The sequence below is a fragment of the Bombus pyrosoma genome, linkage group LG15 (genome assembly GCF_014825855.1).
Source record: "Bombus pyrosoma isolate SC7728 linkage group LG15, ASM1482585v1, whole genome shotgun sequence".
In the NCBI taxonomy this organism is placed as follows: Eukaryota; Metazoa; Arthropoda; class Insecta; order Hymenoptera; family Apidae; genus Bombus; species Bombus pyrosoma.
The window spans coordinates 8,662,953-8,686,972 of record NC_057784.1 but is presented as its reverse complement, the minus strand read 5'-3'; the positions used below and the strand labels follow the sequence as shown (position 1 = coordinate 8,686,972).

The window sequence follows — 24,020 nt, the reverse complement described above, 5'->3', positions numbered from 1 at the left end:
GATGCTGGGATTGCTTCAATTTCATGTTGCCTACTAAGTGAAATACAGGATAGACCGGCGAAATAGCCTTGTTTGAGCCGGCCTCGGCCTAATTACGCGGATAATTATCGGCGCTGATTGGTAGGCGGCTCGTCGGTACGACCCGCTAATGAATATGGATAAATAGTAAGTGGACCAATATTGGTTTTCGCCAAAACCGCCGCATGGTGTAATATAGTCGATTTATGGGGATTGAAAGTTATCTAAATTCTAGTAAAAAAAAAAGTACAGTCTATCACGAATGTTCCGTGTAGTGCAGCTCATAATTATTCGATAGATACAGCTTTTACGCTATTGTTCGCTTCTACTATATAAACTAACAAGTATAAAAACTTCAGTTTTCATAAAAACTTACTATACTACACTGTAGTGACTAATTAGTAAATTAAATTAAATTTCATATAAATACATTTATCGGTTTCTTTGCTATATATATGTACATAATCGATATTTTTTTATTTTGAATCTCATATAACAATTGACTAAGAGTATATGTACAGTTTATTTGAAAAATAGCAGGATTTATATCTTTCTAAAATGCGTATATTCAAATTCGCAATCGTATCTCGCGCGTTGGTGTTGCCGAGCGGAAAAGTGTTCGGATTTCTTCGGATACTTTCGTGCTCTGGAGTTCTTCGATGGTGATCTAAGCGTAAACGTGCAGTTTATTGTGTTTCAGTGTAAAATTAATAAAAGTAGTAATAAAAGTAATAATAATATCTATATAAAAGTAATATGCTGTAAGAGTGCATCGCCCGTATTTATCACGAAAACGCCTACGATATCCCGAGAATCCTTATCACATCAAAATCCTGACAACAAATTTCCTCTGTCATTTTAAGGTTATGTTTCCGTTTTATATGCATGAAACACATAAACGTTCAAATGTATCCGGATATTTTCTTATGTTTAACAAGATGTACTTTAATTACTACATTACTAGTAAATCGAACTGTAATGATTACATTTTTAGCTATCATTATACAGTATCGGTAAATAATTATAAACTCAACAATATTTTTACATTTTTCATTATGTTGACTGAAAATCTTAAGTATCCATTTATGTATTTCCATATTGTAGTGTGAAACAAAGTTGATGTATATAGAAATTTTGTTCTTTGGAAATCCAACAAAATTTTAATTGTTTCTTAACTATGTACATTTACTAATGCAGTTATTGAATAAATTTGAATTGAATAAAGTATGAACATCAAAATATTGGCGTGGAGATGAATTCGTTGTCAGAGACTTAATTATCAACACTCTCAGATTATGTATGATAGAGAACTGAAAATGATCAGGTATATGTATATGATACGAACTTCTATGAAATTGTGAGAAAATATTTCATAGCAATTTATATCAAATACATATGTGAAGTTGAACAATAGAGATAGGTACTGTATTAAAATTATTTGTAGGTAGTACAGTGAATGTGTTAACATAAGTACTATGACAACATATTTCTGTTTTATCACTATTTCAAAATTTGCTGTCACCGTACACACTGATGACTTCAAAAGTATCAAAGGTTCTTTGTCGTTCTACTAGCCATCTTCTCATCTTCTATACAACATAACTTCCATCATACCATATGTATAAAAAGGTACTGTATTCCCTGTAATTTATATTAATAACTTTACTAACAATAACTACTATTTTGTACATCCTCTATATCCAAAAGCAGAAGAAAAGATTCAAAGTTTTAGGAAAAGGTCTATAATTCATTTTTTTCTTATTTTATGAATAACATAGGAAACATAAAAGACAATCATTCGTGTCTAAGCAAAACTCCGGATAGGGTTGTAGTTTCAGAGTTGCAGGTTTCATTAATATTACAACACGCTAGGGAAGGTTCTATTATGTAGTTCGAAGGTTGGTGCAATTTTTCGAAGTCGTGAGTAAACCTAGATGCATCCTAATTAACGTAATTTAGAAATTTCCCTTCTGCTGCAACTACTTCGCGTATATATAACAGTCCAATTAACGCGGGTTCAGAATTCACGGAGCTTCGGTGCAAGTTACACACAATTAGTTGTCCAAATTTGGGTGTCATATTTGCGAAGATTCATCTGCCATACTATACTCGCTATTTCTTGCCCAGTATGCCTCCTCTTGCTCTTGCAGAGTCTAATTCAACCAATTTCAACGCTTGTGCAAGTTCACACAGGTAGAATAATGTAGACGCGCATGCTTCTCTATTTTCACGAAACTAATTTTGTTGCACGGTTTCCTCGATGAATTGTGTTATTGTAACGAACAATCGCGCTTTTCATCTTTTGTATGTTCCACCGTACAATGCTGCTTGTAACTCTTTTCGAGTCAACGCGCTATGAAAATGTCGGTACCGTATCTAATTGTGAGAATATGCCGATTCAGAAAATTAGTTAGTTAACACAACAATCTTCACCATTCTCCTGTAAAATATTTTTGTTATAGCATTTACGATTCAATGTATATGATTCCAGACATGAGCGTCTACTGAACTTCCTTGCTTTAATTTAATTATTAACACTGCATATATAATCGTCGTTAATTTATGACATCAGAATACTTAATTAATATATGACAAATTGTCATTTGAAACTCGCATAACATGATTAACAGTTTACGAACGTATGAGATTTTGGATTGAAATCGCGATGGAAAGAAAAACGAAGATTTGGAAGATTAGAGTTCGAAGAGTTTGCTAATGCACTGATGAATGTGCGTAGTTAATAAAGCTATAATGTCGATAAATCTATAATTAACGTCGTTGAAGCATACGGCAGTGTTTTGCACAAAGTGTTCTTAAGCTAAAGTTTAATAGGATTTTAGACTTTGTACTGCAATATGTTATGCGAAAGCGTTGGAGAGGAAAATATTTGGTTACTATATAAATTAATTTTCGGATATTTGGTACTTGGTTTTGATATCGTCTTTACATCGAAAAAATTTGAAATTCTAGAATCAGTGATTATTGATTATCTAAAAAAAGAGTCAGTTTAAAATAATTGATATTTTATTCCTAATACCTTTGCTCTTTTAGTAGCAACTGTCTTTTGACAATATTTTAACACAACTATTTAACAGACACATATTGCATTTTATGTTATTCTCTGTTCTATTAGGTCAATATATGCCATTTATTGTAGAAATTTTCAAAAATGTCTGAACAATTTATTATCTTTGCAAACTTGTCACTTCTATGAACATGTTCAGATTGTTTTCAAACTTTGCTGCTGTAATCGCGGTGATACCGTCTTATAATTAAACTGGGAATTTTTACGCATTTATGGAAAATTTAAATGTTAAAATAAACGAGATGTACTTATGATGTTTAAAAGGCGAAACAAATCTTAGCATGGGCTTCATTTCTCGCTATATAGGTCACCGACGTGGTGCTAATAAAGTTTCAAAATGTTTTGCATAACGCACTCAATATATGCATAAATGTTAACCAAATGCGATATATCATAAATATATGCATAAAAGTTTTCCGTGATAAATATTCAAATTCTACCGTGAGTCACCATAATCAACTGACATTACTACTCGAACGAAAATTTGATCGTTACTCGTGAACAATCGCGTTTCTGAATCTATGCGTGCTAGAGTGAGAAGGATGAATGATTGAACGAATTGGTGACGTGATCTTGATTGAACCGACCGGCGATGCCCGCGGCTGCGTTAAAAATTCGCACGAGATCGATCCGATTTCCGATTTCTACGTGAACAGTGGAAAAATGATAACGTCGACTGGAACCTCAGCCTCGTTTTTGTTTGGACGTTTTGGATAATAAACAGTGGAACAGAAAAGAACGGTTTGAAAATTTTTATTAGAATCTATTATTAGCCTATATTTGATAAGAAATCATTTTGATAATACATTGATGTAGATTTAATTATTTCGGGTCCTCAGAATTTTTTAACGTTTTATGAAAATACTATGATTTGGATACAAAGAGTAAGTAAGTAAGTCCTCTCATTTTACGCTCTTATTTATTCCAGTTTGACGAGAGAAAATAACAATTCTGCAACACGTACCGGAACCAGTTTCCTGGAATTCCCACCTCCTCGTTTAAAATAATCTCGCCCTTTACACATCGCAAACTTCGCAGCCCAATCGTCACGACAACCCCCATCGCGTTTCTCCGGTTTCCACGCCAGCCGCTGTAATCGTCCAGAATCCCCATAGCGGCGCGATATACTCGTATATGTATGGCGCACAGAGCCGTGTTAGCGGCAATCGTGCCGGCGATAACGACGCTGGATGTAAACTGCGAAGTTACCAGGTTAGAACCAATCGTGTAACCAGAGCTGTATCTCGCGTAACGCGCCTTAAGGAGCTCCCCGATTGGCGTTCGAGCAGAAATTTGTAGCGCGAGTTAAGCCCCGAACCTTCGGTTGAAGGAATGGAATTTTCGTGCACAACTATCGCAGGTGCCGTACATTAGCCGATAAACTTCCTGTTTAAGCCAAATTCGCGACTTCCCAAACCCGTTTCAATCCCTGGAACGTCATTCCACTGCTCGATTACGAGGATTTTGTCTATACCTTCGTCTTATTCTACTTAAATTACAGGCGAACCATTGAACTGGGAATGTTAACCATTTGGTAATTGTCGATACAACTTGATGTCGTTTGTTGAAGTATCGTCTGTAGTTTTTGCTTCAGTGTACGAATAGAAAGCTGTGAATCCGTTTCTGCGCTCTACTTCTCAGTGGATGTTAGAAAACACGTATTTTCCACTATCATGGTAAGTTCCACTTTGACATCGTAAATTGTTACAATATGTCGGATAATATAAAAATTGAAGTTCTGTTCGAAAACTGACCATCTTTGATATTTCTCTATTTATAGTATAGTAACAATCGAAGAAACATTTATAGTAAAGAATGTCATCAAAGATTTCTGGAATACGTAGAAAGATATTGGGAAAAGGCGAATATTTTCAATCGAATCGAAAGAAGAGAAAGGAATTGATGAAACTCCCGGCTTGTCGAGTTTTTTTTCGCGCCAATGATTGGAAAATTTCATTTAATCTAAAAAGTATTCGATTGTTCTGGCTGGCGTAGCAGGAGGAACTTCCCGTGGAAATTGTTCGCCTTTAACAAGAAGATTCTCTGCAGCATCATCGAGAAGGAATTCGGTATCCGTTCGTTTCCTCTGGCCCAGGTCGAGAGTATCCCGGGGGCGAGAAAAGTTTCCTATCCCCTATAAAAAATTATTCTTTGTTCCCCACCGATAGAGGTTCGAGCGAGAGGTTTTTCTTTGACAACTTATCTTCAGGCCGTCGAACGGAATGCCGTGAAATTCATTAAACTCTTACGTCGTCCCATCTACCAAAGGGGATCGAGGCCTTCTTTGTCGAAAAACCGGACTTATTATCTCCGGAAAGCTCATCTGAAAGTCATTCGGTGTCTTTGTGAAGATCGACGCCCTTTGCCGGGTGTCGATATTAAATCGACGCGGCCAATTTACTCTCGTAACGAGACCTAACGCAATTTTCGTTGTTTGTCGGTTTATCGTGGCTTTCGTTTGCTTTGCATTCTTGGGAATCATCCGTACGCCCCGCTTAACGCGTAATATAATATTAACGAACGAAGAAGATTCCAACGAACTTGATACTTTTTTTTATATAATGTCTATATCTATAATCAATTAGTTTGCATGGTACATATATCTAACGCATCTTTTGAATTTTATTTATGTTTATTTTTAAAAACATATTCGGCCAAGTATGGATTAGGTTAATTAGCTTGTGTTAGGGCTGCTAATATAATTACTAGACTATGAATGTCTAGCGATACTAATGAAAAACTACGTGCTTCTTATACGTGTATTACAAAGGTATAATATTGTACGATATTTAAAACAAATATAACTATGCATTTCAATGTTTACGAAAGGAAATGTTAGAATAACTTATCAACGTTTTCACGGTTAACGATAGGAATTTTTAAATCGAAACACCGAATTGATATGAACGTGAAAACATCGCCAATCGCGACTCCGATACTCGAGCGATAAAACGTTTCGATATAGACTCCACCGTCTATTCTAAACGTTCATCGTTTGCTCAATCTCTTTTATCTCGATTATTCTCGAAAATCGTGTATACGTTCAAACTCGCTTTTACGAAAACCTATATTTTTCCTCTCTGCAAAAAAAAAAAAAAAAAATTGTATATCTTTTATTTCACGCTTTTTATCCACTTTTTCACGGAGAATCGCCTCTTTTCTTGTCCCGTTATATATCGCGTTGTATATTTCCTCGCTTGGCCGTTATTCCTTTATCGGACCGCGTAAAAATGTCATAAAACCGTGCGTGCATAAAGCCGCGTCTCCAATGACTCGAGACCGATCTTAATCCTATAACATCGACGACGTGTTATTCCACGATTTCCTCTGTGTTCGGTTTCTGTTTCCTGTGCGTTCGATCTCTCGCGATCATCTTATTCGTTCTAAGCATAGACGATAGAAAATAATCGCTGTTTTACGACGTCTTCCCAAAGATACGTTTCTTTATTCCATCGCGATGCCGCTATCGCAGCGGCTATTGTTTCTTCGTACAGTCACTTAAAACGCTATTATCTTTGATCGTTCTGCGCTGATTTATTCCATCGAGAAGAATAAAACAGAAACAAAGAAAAAAAAAACACGAAGAACCTACGATACGATTTACCTTCTATTTTTATATTTTTATTTGTACATGTTTTATCGTCAGGAGACGATTTTCACGAGAAAATGTGGAAATCTTATTCTAATTTCTAGTTAAGAGATATTTCCATCGTGATATATCGAATGGAATGGCCTATATCTCGTCCCAGTCTAACAAATTTTTATCGGTCAAAGCGTTCCGGAGATCGCCGAGTTTTTCCACGACACTGCCATTAAGTCTTTCCTTTGCCGCCTCTTTCTCTCGTCCCGGCGCTGGATTGTCGCGGTATCTTACGCCGCTTCTATCATTTCTTATCGCCAACGTCCACGTTTCCTAAGATACGGTGAAAATAATCGCGACGTTGGCGATATTTTTAGGATGATGCATCTCTTTCTCGCGAGGACGCGCCGCGCCGACACTATTTTCCAGAATTTTGAGCGTGACACCTAAACCCTCGTTCACATCGCGACCAAGTTTCCCATCTTCCTAACTTACTCGTGCAACGAAAAACCTAGAAAAGTTTTACGTCCTGTAATTAAACTACGTCAGAAACTCTTGCAAATTTAATTCTTTGTTTCGCTCGTAATATTAATCTTCCTAACCTCATTCCTCATGGGCGAAATAAAATTGCAACGACACGAATTCTTTACATTTCGATCGTCGGACGTAAACGGTAGAACGTTGTTTCGATAGAAATACGGACATCGCGTAGTGTTCTGCTTTTTAATGAAAATAAGAACGTGCAATATGGAAAGTAATAAACAGTTTATAAAACTTAACATAATAATATTAATATTAAGATAATATTAAAATAATAAACTAACATAGTTTATAAAGCAGAGTTTAGGTTTCAAAATTCATGATGGAAGTTGTGTAGGGAGCCTAAGACATACTTTCCGCGTACTTCCAATAAAATGTTCTTTAGTAGAGGCTCTTAGGGAGATTTCTTTGCAAGATAAGCGCATGTTTACAGTGGTCACGTCGTCTTAAATATAAGTGACGAAGAGAGGAAACGGACAGCCGCGTTTCGCTAGTCCAACGTTTCCACCGCTTCAACCGTATAATCTCTGGGCGGGAATTTCGTAGTCGCTAGACGCGATATCGCCTTAAGCTGGTCTTAATTACGCGTTTCTAATTACTCGCACGACTTTGGTGTGTTGGATATGTTGCCACGTTCTCCGGGAAAATCTGCATTTAGACGCGTTTACGCTAACTTCGTTTACGCTAAATCGCCTATGGCTGGCTGGCAAAATGATTATGAAGATCGTTCCTGCTAAATAATTAATGTTATAGGAATTACCTTGTTCGCCAAGTAAAAGTGTTATAGTGTATTTTTAAGAACTTGATTACTCTGATTTACGAAGTTTGCTATTACGAAACTTCTACTGTTTACTAGTTCTATTAAAACTACAATCTGATAACACTTTCTTCTTGTCAATTAAAAAGTTCCGTATTATTAACAAAGTATTAACAGTATCTCCAAAAAATTAATTATTAGAAATTGCACAGAATATCCCTTAAAAATTGATCATTCTTATTCAACAATTATTACTTTCATAGAATGTACATCGTTAAATATTTGGCAAAAATTATTCGCTCGGCAGATCCTATGATAAAATTTCTGTTTTGTAAATATCGAAGTATTTGTAGAATATTTTTTATAAAACGATAATTCAATATTAATCTTCTCTGCATCGTAAAAAGAATAGGAGGCTGCAAAAAGGATAAAGAACTGTCTGTGAGTTCTTCAACGGGATTCAAAGGGTGCATGCGAGATCTCCAGCTTTAATATCGAGCTCTACCAGCGTTCGTTATTAACGGTCCGCAGCAGCCGAAAGCGGCGGAAAAACCGGCGAAGAAATGAGAAAAACCCTCGTGGTCCCTCGGTGAGCTTCCGGCTGTGTGACGAGTGCTTAACAAAGTAACCTAACAGCTGCCGCATCTAAACGCCACGTTTTACCCCTGTCACTGTTGCTGCTCTCTCTCTGTTTTCTAAAATCGTGGCGGAAAGACGTACCCAATCTAGACCGTGAAAACAAATAGCCAGCAGAGAAAGAAACAAAACGGAAGAGACAAAAAAGGGGGGGAGGGGGAAGACGAAAAAAAGGAACAAAGAGTAGAATCGTTTTCATTTCAAGCTAACTTTCTATTCTCTTTCTCCCTCTCCCTTTCGTTGTTACAGGGGAAAAAGCTGAGAGGAAACTACCCCCTTATTCGTTCTACCCCATCCACCTCTCAACCGTCCGCGAATGGGAAATTCAATTTGCCGGCCGGCTTTCTTATTTGATCGTGCGCAAACACAAAACGGGGACGAGCCTCGTTTCGTTCTGCTTCACCCTCTTTGCGCTCGTTGCATTTTTCAAAATCAGCTCGTGGCCACGCGGAATTGAACTCGCTAGAGGCTCTTGTATCGCGGAAACGAATTTGCAGTCTGGAAATGGATCGTTCTCGTGCATTCTGTCTTCGAAATCGAGGGAAATACGCGGCTGGATGGATTTTTCGACGGAGATTCCGTCCCTCCGAGACGCGAGCGCGTCGGATTCGAGAAGGGATGTGGGATCGACTTAATTGTCTTCTCGTTTCGCAAAGAATGCCTTGGGGTGGCTGAAGGGATTTCCACGGGATGTTACAGTCGTCGAGTATCTTTGGGGGGGGGGGGGGAGACTGATTGCGCGAAAGCGACGTCGATCGCTGGAAATTGATTCGATGTGAATTGGGACTCGGGGTAGTTACGGGGGTTAATACATTCGCTATCTTCTGCGGAGATTTTCTAATTATTTTTTGCGCCCTTGACATGTGGAAATTAGGGGAAAATTTCTGTTCCTGTATTTTTTCTTCTTTTTTTTTTTCAGAAACTTTTCCGGGAATTTTTTAACTCGATTCTTAAGATTCGTATATTAAAATACAGATATGAGTTACGGAAATTAATATCTACGTTCAAGATTTCTTAAATATATTTTATACCTTTAAAATGTGGATATTATGATTTATGGAATACGGGACGAATTAAGCATGGAATATTTAAAAACTTCCTGCTTTTTTCATGAAAAATTCCCTTAATCTAGAATTTGTATGTTAAGGTGTATGAGATATCGAGATGCTTCTCGTTTCGTATCGCAAAATCATCCAAGAAAATTGAAAACACTTAACAGTTATAAATGCGGATGCTTGAAAAATATATCCCCTTCGATTAATAGATTTCCAAGCTTTCTCTAGGTTTTACTTTTAATTTTTTAAAACTTGAACAGCAAGATATTGAAGAAATATATAGGTGCTTTCTCTACGGTATTTGAAAATTCCTACGAAAATTTCCTCTAGATTTCCTCGCATTGTTAAAACTTACAAAGTTTATTACACTGTGAGATATTTTCCTAAGCTTTTGAGAAACTACTCGGAGACAAAGGATTTACAATCCAAAGCACTTCGGCAACCAAACACTCGAAGCTGAAGAACTCGATAAATAGATCCAATGTTCCATTCACCGGCCATATTCAACGGCACCCATTAAAAGTAACACTCGAGGTAGCAACCCCTCACCTCGAGGCATCTTAAATCACGTTCCATTACCCGACGAACGTCACCCGTGGATGGTGCTGGCTCATCGGCAACTAAGAAAAAGCCAACCGCGCTTTCTCTATCCGGAGACGATAAATCACTCGTACCCGACCATTTCATCGAACTGTCCCTAACTAAATAAGATTAACGACGCATCCATTATTGACATTCAACGTAATAAAATCAACGAAATTATTTTTCTACCAATTTCCATCGCGAATATTACCACTATAAAAAATTTCATCTTTCTTTATTATCTGAATTTCTAAAGGCAAACTTTCATTCAATTCTCGTCTCTTATACTCTTACCGTTCCCTCTTTCCCTCCAACACCAACTACGGCTCCAATCATCGATGGTGCTGAACTGTTTCTAACTAAACAAAATGAAAAATATATTTATCGATAAAATCGGCGAAATTACGTTATTAATCGTTTCCATTCGGCAGTTGTCCATCTTCAGGAATTCCATCTTTTCCCTTTAATTATACTTTCCTTTCATCTTCTAAAGGGAAACTTTTGTCCCGCTCTGATCCCTAAGGATTTTGCAACCCTTATTTCCCTCATACCTGGAGCTGCAACCCTCGATTGCCGTTTTCAATGTCCTGTTTCCCTTCACTGATACAGTATGGTCTCATACACAGGGGCGATAAACGACGTTTAATCAGGTTAAGAGAAGACCCTGGAGCCTCGCCAATTCCGTGTGCAGGATTTTTCGAAAGTACCAGGGGTTGAACGTACCTTACAGCTAGGCTTGAATTTTCGATCGCGGCAGGGTCCATTGAGAAAGGCGAAAACCGTTTCAGCACTGTCTTTGAGAAATAACGGTTCTTAGGTAGTGAAATGACGAGCATGAGAGCGAGACGAAAATTATCTGGACGGGAAATGTACGATAGAGAGGGCTGAAGAAAAGGTTGGGTGTTTAATCGCGAAAAGAGTGGGTCACGCGTTTACGGAGTCAGGGCTTTAGGTTGGAGATTTCGTTGTTTGCGAATTAAATTACGCTATCTTCTGCGAGTAAATAATATTATCGTGAACAATAAATGAATAAATCGGGGGAACTGTTGAAGGAAGAAAATTTCTTCGTACTCGAATCGTTGAAACGTACTATTATTCTCTTCGTGTAAAAGTAGTTCCACTCTGAATCGACTAGTTTTATTCGATGTTTTATCGATATCTAAATTTTCGTTCCAATTAAACTATACCGCGATTCGTATAAAAGTAGAAGGCGTTTAAGTCATCATTTTGCTGCTTCTGAAATTGTTTAAGAGCTATAATTTAATTTATTTAAAAGCTATCTAATTATCTAAAAGCGCGAAAGAATTTTTGATCTATCGACTGTTAACTTCTCCGCGTAACGTGTCACCAAAAGTCGTTTCAATCGCTCGGTTCCAACATCTCCGAAACACTCGCGAACTTTCTGATTGCAAATTACACGGCGAACGGAAATTATGCGTGCAGCGTTGGAAACAATTCCTAGTTCGAACGCGAAACGGATTACGGCAGTTGAACGTCTCGGAACACTTGGAAATTTTCGGGAAACCAAGATCGCTGATAAGCCTTCTATCCGCTTGTCCGTAGATGAGGCCTCTCCTGTCAGGGCTTCTTGCCTCTTAACAATCGATATCGCGGCTGTAATCGACCGGCAACGATGTAACACTCTCGAGATACTTGGTATTGGCAGACGGGTTGGACATGAGCCATTTCTTGTCCTCTTGCAAATGTTACCAGCGGAAAACCGTCGCTGAATCAACGAAAGGTTTCACACCTTCAACGTGGTTGTTTGAACCTTCGTGGAGGATTACCTCTTGGAAGGACAAAAAGAAAGGGAGAGTCTCGTAACACCCATTCGACCTGCCAGTGTCGTTTCTAGGGGATGGAAGTGTTTTCTTTAACGTAGTCGGGTTGATAGCTGGCTTTCGTGGGAAGTTGGAGTTTAGCTGGAGGACACAGTTAATGGACCTTTTATGAGTAAAGAGGATTATTCCGAGGGTTCTTGGCTCACTTTTTGTTAGAAGACAGGACATTTCGAATTTCGGGATAGGGATTGTTACTGAAGTTGGTTTAATTGAGAGTTGCGCTGGAATTTCGCGTTAGAGACAGAGTTTCAGTGAACCTCGGACCGACGACAAAAATCCTATTCCACGCGAAGGGTGGAAGTATGTTTTTGCGAGATTCGCGACTGAAATTTTGGAATTTCGATATTTCGATTTTCAAATCATGTTTCGTTCGAAAAAGTGAGAGAATTCTTTCGAAAGGATAAAAAAAAAAAAAAAAAAAATAGAGGCAAAAGCAAGGGAATCAGAACGATTCAGATCTTCCGAGATTCGAATTATCTTGGACATGCGACCTCGTCGTTTACCGAAGAACCGTTCCCGCTGAAGAGCCACTTTTTTACTGGAAGTGACTGTACTCAAAGTGTCACGGAGAAGATCACGCCCTGGCCTCAGAGTTCGATTCTGTCTCGACTGATTAGCTCCTTTTTCCCCGACGACTTCCTTCTCGCCGAACGAATTACTTCCAACTTTTCTGCCTCGAAGAATCGAATGCCTCGGGAGTATCGAAATTTCAAACTTCTACTTTGAAAGAAATGAAATCTTTATACGTTATATAAAATATAAGTATCGTTTTATCGATGTTTTAATATTTAGACAGTCGACTACGCGTGTCCAAAACAAGTAAAATATTTTAGCCGTTAGAAATAGCAGCTATTTTTATCCATATCTATACTCTAAATGTTATTAGTAACATTCGATGTTGAATAACAACGTAGGAAGAACAAATTTTACGTTCCTCCCTCCATTACTCGAAACATAGAAGGAAGCCAATAATCTGCTTGGAACCGAAGCAAACATTCTGAGACGAGCGAGTAACGAGAACCCTCTGATGCGATTGAAGTGCTGGCAGTCTACGTTTCTCGGTCTTATCATAAATTAGCAAGTCTGCCAACGGATTAAGTCGTCCTCTAGGCCGTTTGTCCCGATCGTTTCGTCGGTATGCATTTAAAGAAGGATAATCGAGGACGGCTCGCGACGGACCCAGCCTACGCGGGAAAGGGACCGTCCTCTAACGAGAAAACTTTCCCTCGACCGGCGATTCCGGTTCCCTTATTTTCCAGGGCACGCGCCATCGTTCCTCCTCTCGGGATTCAGATTAAATCCACGAGCACTTCGACTCTGTTGAATCCTATTTCTCTCTCCTATCGCCTGGCCCGACACCTTAATGAACAATTTGCGGCTTCGGTTCGAACGACTCTTCTTTACCCGAGCGCTTTTTATCATAGCACTCTTGTGTCACGATTATCCTTCTTTTGTGATTCGAGGATTGTAGAAGACTTGTTGTTTGCTTGGACCGGTGATCTGTAAGCTAGTGATATAAATATTCTGTACAGATAGAGATTGGAACCGGTGCTTGTGCCTTTGGAACGTGTCGAGGAATTTTCAGCTAAAGGATTCGAGGAAGGACGATGTTCGAATAAATATTTTAAACCATCGTTATTATTTCACGAAGCTATTCTCTTCTTCCATCTTCAAGTATTTGTTCAGACGTCGGAACTTTAGAGTATTTATCGAACTGACAGACGTTTTGAAAATCGCGGTCGTTTCAGTCGTGTATACAAACGAAGCACGAGTATTTCGCGACGTTGCACATGGCACTGTTCGTTTTAACCCTCCGGGAGAATTATTCAAGCCAGCGCAGCGGAACGAACGAGTTCCTGGTAACTTATTGTGAAACTTGCCGCACGGTTCGAAGAAATATAGTCCGCGGCTGTAATATGCTTGAATTATTGACTCGTGGCCACCGCCACGTCTCGGTGAAAACTTTCCGTATAAACAGGGGACCGCGAAGCTTTCGTGAGACTGGCTGGAAAATTTCGGAACTTTCGGTCGTGACGAGTTCACTGTCACCGGCACATATTTCAATAAGTTTCAACAAGTGACTAGATCGTTGGCGAACTCGAGGAATTACACTATCGTTCATACACGTGTATTTGCGGTAGAGAAATAATTTTGCTATTTTGTCTCTAGAATGTAATTATCTTTGTCATAGTCCCTGCTGTCGATTTTAATGTTAATATATTTCATCGAAAACTTGTTTAGGAATCGGCGAAGAATTTATAGCAAATTGAGTATTTGTTAACTTTGTTAATTGAGTTTGTTATGGAAATTTCTTTAAAAAGTAATGGATGAGAATTTACGATAAATCGAGCATTTCGCAATGTGCCTAGCCACGTATGATGCTTTTCTACTTAGAAGTTTGCGTCGATTGAGCACTGTCTGACGCGTCTTACCATACACGGTTCTTTTCTCCTTGGAAAGGAACTTTTCAGCTGTTCTTCCACGTATAACTTGTACTTAATATGAACAACTGGTATATGAAAATCTTCCTGTATCTACATTTCCTCAAGTGCCTAATTATTTCAAATCAACGTGAAGTATTTGAACGTCTACCGAGCTTCCGCAACTTTAAATTCGAGTAGAATTTCGTGAGCAAAGTTCGTAGCAATTGTTCCGTACACAATCTCATAAACCGTCCACAAAGAGCGTATTTGCAACAGTAAAATGCTTAATACGAGCGTCTTCTTAGTTTCCCATCCGTGTTGCAACAAGCAAAGGCAAAGTTTCGCAAACGAATCAGCCAGAGGCGACAATTTTGTACCACGCAACAAGCACACGCACGTATGGCTAACTTCGTTTCCGGTATTGTGTTCGTCTTATTGTCACCGCCTCCCTCTCGCAGGCTCAGCTTTGTTTCAAAGCAGACGCTAAACCTTCTTAGCCATGTTCATCAGGTTGACAATTTCTGGAAGGTCTGCGATCATCGTACTAAGTCGTGGAACCTCGAATCGGCGCATCACAGCGCTCCATCCGCGCCATTATTCTTCGTCTTTTTTTTCGACTATTAATCTCCACTTTGGCGTGGAATAAATTCGCGTTGCCCAATGAAGTGTACCATACCTTCTATTCGAAATATATAGATAAATGCCACGCTTACAATTGTAATTTAATAAACGATAATTCTGCGATTGATATGTTCTCAAGATTCCGGTAATCCTGTCATTCGCGTCCACGTCATCATAAAAATTAATCTGTCGCGTGCGGTCTGCCTTGTAGAATATTCTATCAACGTGGAAGCTGTCGGCGAATTGCTCAAAAGAAGCAAACCTTCGTTACGTGTCATCGATATAGTTTCGCAAAGCGTCCAAAGTAATTTCGCACGAAGATTAAAATATTTCACGGAAGATTAAATCGACTTTACTGTATAGACGAAGACATTTCCTAAGGGTGGAAAAAGCTGTGTGTGTTTTTCTTTTTTTTTTTTTTGTATTTCGTTGATTGGAAGGTTTCGTATCCAAACGTCTTTTCTTCGTAAATTCAACAAGAAAGATATTCCTTTTGTCCAGGGTTTCTTGGTAGTCTGTGGTTTCACGAAACCACCAAGGAGATCTGCAAAGAAACGGATTTAAACGTCTGGCGCGTAAAACTCGTTCGATCGTCGCTTTTCCGCGCTCATTCCCGCCCACGAATACGCGTTTCCCTGGTGGAGTTTACAGACGACGCCGTTTCTGAACGACGCTTCGTTGGAATGTGCCGGATGATACGAAACTCGCGATCGGAAGGCATTGTGTCGTTTAGGAGATGGAATTTTCTGTGTGGACTGGCTGAAATTCGGTCGGTTAAAGCTCTTCCGTTTCCTTTCCACGGGTTTACGTGTTAGTCGTCGAAGAATACTGAAAAGAATGCCTTGGAACCAACTACTTGGAAATCGATTCTATTGGCAAATGCGGTTGGTGGGATGTGCAATATTTGCTTCGAGGTTTTGAAAGTGCACGTGCAACTACTTTATATCTGCAAAGTGAAGATCCGTTCAATTGTCAAATATCTACCTTTCTTTAACAGTCACGATTTTTTAATGTAAAAGAAAATCATTTGAAAAGAAAGTATTTTAAATCATTCAAACGAACAAAAATTGCTAAAATAATGAAATTGTTTTTGGGCTCTTGAATTTCATGACGCTAGTGTGATTCGCTAGCAACGATTCCAAGCTTCCGATCAATAGCGTAAAACGAAATTGTATTGGCTCGCATCGTGCAGCGATAATCGGAGCGAAAGATGACTGAAAACAGGGTGTTATTCGGTTACATAAATCGGGCGGAAGCGAACCGCAATTCTCCCGGATGCAAACAGCCACCATGGCGGCCGCAAATTCCCTCGTCGACCAGGCGTCACGGGAACGACGCATAATGCATCACCGAAACACGCGCGTCCGAATATGCATCTTGACTGACCGCACGGGGATCGTGCCACCAGCTACATCACCGACAAAGGAACGTGAATTAACCCGGATGCCATTTTCCCTCCCGTTGACGAAATGTCCAAGGGCTGGTTGAACGGAAGGAAGAGGATGGTTTCGTCTGTTTCTGACGTTCTCAACTGGATGAACGAACGTCGCGCCGCTGAACGTTATAATCACGATAACGCAAGAACGACACGTTTCCTTTTTAAATGACTGCCCATAGATTGGAAGACCGAAACGAAGTAGACGAAGAAGCAGATGCCTAATAATCGTTAAAGAGTTCTACCATAACATCGAAGAAACCTACAAACTGCAACGATTTTTCACGAAACGCGATAATCGAAAGTATCCGAAGATTACCAATGAATTTTGTAACTCTCAAATGATCTGTAAACCTAATGATGATAATGATTGGAACTAACGATCCAAAATATCCAACAATTATCAACGAGTACACTGTAACTTTGTAGAAAACTGGAAATCACGTAATCGAAGAATGAGAAATTCGAGGTGCAGCGGATTTGTGGTCGGAAATCGAAATAGTCGTCGTGGCAATAAAGACTATCGCGTGTGTATCGGTGCTTGCATCGCGGGCGATACAATGCCGCTTCGATTATCGATAATCCAACGATAAGAAGTGGAATGGATAATCCGAGGCTGACGGATAATCCGAAAATCCCTGACAAGAGAGCGCCATGCTTTATTACTATTAGAAGTGGCCGGCCTCTTAAAGTTTCAAGTTTAATCCAGAAACCGGTATAATCCATTCGTGGATAATTGAGTAGCTTGCCGTGACTTCGAGACGCTGCGACCGCGAACCGGATACAAGCTGAGACACATCGTTCGGACGAGTTGCGAGAGAAAAGTTAGAATTCCCCGGCCTCTCTCTGGTTATTGGCCTTTGAATGTCGATCGTTCGACCCTCGCCCAGACAAAAATGAAATTCCCTACGGTTATTGGTCTCCGACCTGGATAACTGAATTCGACTCGTGGAAAGTCAAATTTCGAACGGTTATCGCTTCGATGTTTGCCTTCCTTAGTCTTCTATGGAAATTCGGGCTGAATCTATGGAGACGTTGATTTTGATGGCTCCAAGTGTTTTCTTCTCTTTTTTTTTTTTTATCATAGAATATTTTTAAACGACAAATTTGTGTTTGCGTACTTTGAAATCATAACGTGCTTGATAATTCATAGAATTCTCGAGTGGCTTATTTTCCTCGGGATTACCGATATATGTAAGTCTACATTATTATTACGCGATTATCAATTCGAAAGTTCCATTTCTACACAATTCATAGGTTTCTTTTCCTGTCTGACTGTCTTCAGCAAATCCTTATTCGCTCGGACGATATACTTTCAACCGATAAAAAGTGTTCATTCCATTGTGTTTAGTCGTCCTGTTTGGCGAGTATTAAATTAAAACAATAAAACATAACCGAATGCAAGCCGCGTGTGGCTGATTAAGAAAAAAGTATGCTACATTAATCATGACCGCACTTCCGAATCTGTCTCTCCTTCGTACAGCTTGCTTTATTGCCGCGTAAACTACGTTTCCATCGTCCAAGACCGGACGGCTTAATGTACAATCGATACGAATGGCGAGGATTTTTCTCCAGTTTGGAAAACAAGCTGGGAAATCTGGGAAACTTCTGACGTTGTTTCGCAAATTGCTGGCCGAGATGGCTAATACGATCTTTTTTAACTTAACAAGCGTTTAACGCGACTCCGATTTTAATTACGAGCCGTAGTACACTTCGGGAAATCGGATTAATTTAAATTACGATTTCGCTGAAAATTCTCGTTTTTTTTAAGGTTTCTCTTGCTCTGTTCCGTTCTTCCACTATTTTCCAAATTGTTATCATTTAATGTCGGTTCGCACTTCTTATATTTTCTTGCCTCGTTTCGTAACTTTCTTTTGATCTTAAGATGAAGCACTGCGAGAGTGGCGATTAAAAACTTTGAACGTACACGTCATATAATTGTCAATAAACATGAAGCTTAATACCAAGCTATCGCGATACGAAGAAGACAGGCGAGTTGGCTAACAGTTGGGTTACATTCGAACGTTCCGTTGCAGTTTCTTGTTTCGATCGTAACACCCACGATTCGGCTGATCGTCTAATTACACGCAACATCGGTAATTGCGTTGCTCCAGCTGCTACGCTCGTCTCGAAGTCTCTCGTTTTACGTGAGACAATGTGGCGTCGATACGATGCAGTTCTAAATATAGGACTATTCGATGTCTGTGCATCCGGTTCCAAACTATTCCCACGGATACTGGTATTAATTATTTCCGATAATTCAGAGACTGGCTGGCTGGAGTGGGTTTGTTCGGCTTATTCTGCCGAGTTAATTTAATAGAGGTAAATTGGGGATTTACTTTATGAGAATTGGCTTGAAATTGTCGCGTTTATTTTACGGTGCCGAATATTCCTTTATTTCTTTTGCCCAAACAATTTACGAGTTACCTCGGTATTCTATAATAAAATTATTTATCCAAATGGGCATTCTTCTATAGATATTCATTGATTTAAATATTTTCTATATATTAGGTTGTCCGAAAAGTTTCTTTCGTCTCATAAAGTGATAATAAATGAACAACAGTTTCTGCTTTATATTATTTTATTGAATTACGTGTGATCCATTTCGATCTATTTCTGTTATTATATTCGTGTATAATTCAATAAAGTAATATAAAACAGAAAACATTGCGTGTCTATCATTTCCTTATACAACGAAAGAAATATTTTGAACAACCTAATATCTTAGACGTAATAATCGTTGCAATATTTAATCGATGAAACAATCCTCTATTTAGATCTTATTTCTTTAGTTAAGTTCGGAGAATGTTACTTTGCATAAGCATCTGTAGTCTACTTGTCACAAATTAATCAACGAAGCAGATGATAGATGCACATTTCTTTCGCGTTAGTAGCTTTGTTAATTCCGTATCAGACAATTGCATATTCTTGCACCACTCGATATCGTTCGATATCGTAATTATAGTAAACCAGCCCCGATTCTTAAATGCAGACTTCGTCGATCCTTTTCCGGAACCAACCCTCTCGTATATTTCAATGGAATCACTCTTACGATAGAAAAGGAACTAGAAGGGGGAAAATGCAGGTAAAAGAGAAAGATGAAAAATTGGAAATCGAAGCGACGCGACTATTATTACGACGAAACGCGTTTACCATTCGCTTAATTATTCTCCTCCATTAAAGGTGAATTTACATGGTTCACTGTGGTCAAACAATGTGGTTTACTTAACAAAATCGGCGCAGCGAAGTTCAAAGCTGAATGTTTACACGTTCCAATGGAATTGTCCAAATTGGTTCGCTTAAAAATGGCGTCGGGACAAATTGCGCGCGTCAGCGTCGAAATAATTCGCAAACGTTAAACGTTCCCGAGCAAATTACAGAATAATTTGTTTATTTCGATGTTTCAATTCGAGCCGATCATTCTGAATTAAAAACTACGTCGAACGATAGAGAAGAAGCTCCGTTTCTTCTTTCTCGGATGTTTCCTTTCGTTCAATTCTTCGTTGGATTATGGTTGGCTCTAATAATTCAGGCGTGTTAAATTAATAAAGGAAGACCTAGAACGAACAATTTGAAAATCCCGTAAGATCGGTAAAAATCAATGACACGCCATCGTGGGTTCTTGATTCTCAACTTTCAGCGCCTCTTTAATTCCTCCGCGTCACGTGTCGTAGTTTAGAACAAGTTCCCCAGAGTTTCCGTTCTTACGAACTTTATTCCCGTTCCATCCAGTTGCTCTTTTTATTTTCTTCAAGTTTCTCTGTTCTCTATACGTGTATACATGCAGCGCGTGTATACGTGTATCTACTCAAGGAGATCTCAGCTGGCCGAAAGAAGGGGTGCGACAGTTTTGAAGCGTCCCACGGGAGAAATCCAGTTATCGCTAGTGGACCGGCCTCCACGCCATTCATTCGAACCTTCCACCGACCGGATGATAATTGCTTTAGGAATCAGCGTCTCCAATGTCGTTGCGTGTCCCGGAAATCCCGAGCCCGTCAAATTGGATTCACAAATTCCTCGCTGTCTGGCCCGTGTTGCCGATCAACCAGGTTTCCGTCTCTTCCGTCTATCTGACGGTATGTCGTAGACTTTATAAACATTCGTGCTTTATGATTTCGATTATGTTTATCGGTGTGAAGATTTTTTTGTTGTAAGAATTGTTAATTAGAGTTTCTCTGTAGTGCGATCTCTGGAGTATCAATTTGAAAGGGAAGATGCTGCTGTTAATTACAATTTATTATCGTTAGTGAAACATCAACTTAATAATCCGACAGCGTGAAGATTGAAATCGAATCAAGGATTATTTACATTGTCTGCCTCGAGACGGCAATCCACGATGGTCGTCGGAGCGGAATAGGCACGGAATAGGTTCGAGCAAGCGTAGATATGGCGTGTTTCTTCCAAGCTGGTAGAGAGTCGCGTTAATTAACACGCTGCGAGGACGAATAAACAAGTACGGACCAATAGAGCTGCTAGTTAACTGGGAGTTAACTGCGTTAACAAACTCGGCGCGTTCAACCGAGGCAAGCTTGGATCACGCGAATTTTCCCGTAATTGTAAATTACTGGCTGGCACACGCGATGAACTTTCCACCGCGTTTCCCGATCGGTACCTGGCTGAATTGGTCCAGAGATGGGGATTGAAAGGGGATTGGGGTCGCTCTCATTATCGCTGTGAAATTCCTAGAATCGCGAGCCCCGTGTCCGGGGAATATTAATCGTTATTGGAGAGTCGGCGAAGGGTTAATTGTTAACGTTGCTACCTCGATTGCAGTCGCAAAGAGTTGGCTGAACGTTACCAGCCGAATGGTCTATCGTTTTGTCGTGGTTTCGCCGTTGCGTTTAGCAATTAGAGTTTCGAGTGGATTTCGTTCCCCTTTAATAGCGCATTTTTTCCCGTTTTTATGATTTTTACGATTTTTAGCTCTCTTTTTTATACCGCAGGGATGGTTAACCCTTTCAGAAACGAAACGCTTCTACCTTGGGAGGGAAATTGCACTTATTGTTGAAAAAAATTGATTATATTCTTGCAAGTCGCAAAAAGGTATCGCGATGAAGAATAAAATTATAACTTGATTAATTGCGAAACTAAAGGGATGATACGTTTAAAGGGTAGACGCGTAATTGAATTTGTATTTTTAAAAGTTTTACAAATTCTACAAAAAGGTTTCAGTGTTTAGAGAATGGAGATGTGAAATGTCTGTACGTCCTAAGGAGTTTCTATAGTTTCTACAATTATGATAAGTGCTCGGTGAATCTAATCAGTTGTAGAGTCGCGATTGGAGGATGGACCGTAAACCAGACGTAATTGAATCACACTTTACCATAACGAGGAATCTTTAGTATCCATAAAATTCCACTTCATAAAAATTCGATGTGCCTCTAGCATGACTGACACTTTATTCCTCAAATAACGTTTTACGAAATTTCCTGCCACTTTGAGGAAGACCTACTTAATTTTCAACCAACTGTGATCTCTTTTTATACGTCTATTTCAAGTGGTTTAACACTACCTAATCTTTTTTCTTTCGAGTTTCAAAATTATCTGTATTTGAACGGTTCTAGTACTTTTTCATTAAAATTTAATTTTCAAGACTACTTTGCAGTTCATGAGTTAATACACAAATCCAATCATAGATCAGCTTTTACGTAGCAAACCTTGTTTGAACATTTCACGAGGTTAAAAATTATCTGGATCGAACAACCTCGATACTTTTCTATAAAATATGCAGGATACGACCAACAAAGGATTTAACCAAATCTAAGCCAACCCTTACCAAACCTTAGCCCTGCATTTATTTAAATCTTGCAGACGTATTTAATAATCTTAAAAGCTAGCGATTCGATGACGTTAATACTTCTCCATTAAATATTAGATTTTTCGTATCGTAATATCATTTTTCCGATACTTCCTTACATCTAAAGATTCAGAAGATCTAGTCAAACCACAACTAATCCTTGTCGATTCCTTCTTATTCGTTCATTTGTATTCGGCGTATTAAAAATAGTGTATAATTGTAAAAATAACCAGCGACTCGAATAATCACGGATCACGAAGATTAATGTAAATGTATTTATTATCGTAACGTAAATGTAGAAGTAGGTCTTTCCCGCACAAGAAACCCAAGAAGATCCATTCGATCCTCGCTAATCCCTCTTTGCATATTTAATAAGCTTGAAAAATACTTGTAATCGAATAGACTCGACATTCTTCCATTAAATATCAAGTTGCTCGTATCGCGATATAAAAGAGCAGCTTGCCAATCGAGAGATCCTTCCAATCGCGCGTCCAATCGTTCTCTTCTTCTCTCAAATACCCTTTTGCCGGTTCTTAGACATCGATTCGCGTCTCACGGGATCGAGAGAGAGAGCGAGAGAGAGAGAGAGAGAGAGAGAAAGAGAAATATCGGAATCACGACAGACCCGATGTAATACTGTTGATTCTTATTCAACATTTACTTTCAATAGATTCGCTCTGTAGAAATAGCAGACAGACGGGGAAATAATAAACGTTCTGAAGGCGATACGCTCTTTCTTTCACCACCGATCGTGAATACGTAAAACATTCGCGAGCAGGGATCGTCGTTTAGTATCGCTTGATCCTCCTGGAGTTTCCCATAAAATTCTACGGGATCCATCGTGAACAACTTCCTATATCTGACGTCGTTCTCTTCGTGAAACTATCGAGCTTCCGATTTCATCCTTTTCAATAGACGAGATTTGCACCGATGTTTAGTAATAAATTGTAATGGGACATATCGAGATAGTAGATAGATTCTCTACAAACGTTTGCAAATAAAAGACGAGTGATTTTCTTTCTGGATTCCGGATTTTTGTAACAAAACGCTTTATTGGAAAATCACGGTACGCGCAAATACAATATATATATGATACGTATGCATAATTTTAGTTCGATTTAAGAACTCGGGGAATCGATTTACGCGCTTTACAGGCATATCGGAAATACTATTGGGTTGGTAACTAAGTGATTGCGGGTTTTGTCAATACCACCTAATGACAAAATCCGCAATCACTTAGTTAGTTGCCAACGCAATAAATACGTACGCGTATGTAGAAAGACAAGAAATAGCAAAAAGAAGAAAAAAATGTACGCATCGATTTTACAATTTCTCGATGTAAAATAGTAAATGATTCGCTACTAAAGAATTTTCAAAGGGATCGTTCCTTTCTTTTTTTCTGTGTTTAAATGCAGATTTCTCGTAAATGAACAAAAGCTCGAAAGCTATTTCGAAATCTTTTACGAATTTGTATACCTTTGGCTGTGTGAATCGAATCAGTGCGCAGTTTGTTCAGCCAGCAAATTAACAAACAGCGGAAAGAAGCTAGTACAGTGGAAAGGAAGCGAATGGGGCGGCCGGTGAATAGCGACTTCAATTAAATCCTCGCGGAATGTTTCATTCTGCCCGAAGCGGCTATTCAAAGTAAAT

At 39.0% G+C, this 24,020-nt stretch overlaps 1 protein-coding gene and 1 long non-coding RNA gene across 4 annotated transcripts in view; one reads left to right on the top strand and one right to left on the bottom strand.

Moving 5' to 3' along the window:
- The window catches only part of LOC122575833, a 131,186-nt gene that overhangs the window by 48,198 nt on the left and 58,968 nt on the right, over positions 1–24,020 (bottom strand). The window lies entirely within an intron of this gene.
- LOC122575839 lies at positions 696–7,870 on the top strand. Of its 3 annotated transcripts, none has more exons than XR_006319550.1 (4): positions 696–1,647; positions 4,032–4,315; positions 4,605–4,779; positions 4,884–7,870. It is a non-coding gene; the product is annotated as an uncharacterized LOC122575839 (long non-coding RNA). The 3 variants fall into 3 exon arrangements; XR_006319549.1 differs by having other exon boundaries at positions 4,032–4,463; XR_006319551.1 differs by lacking the exon at positions 4,032–4,315.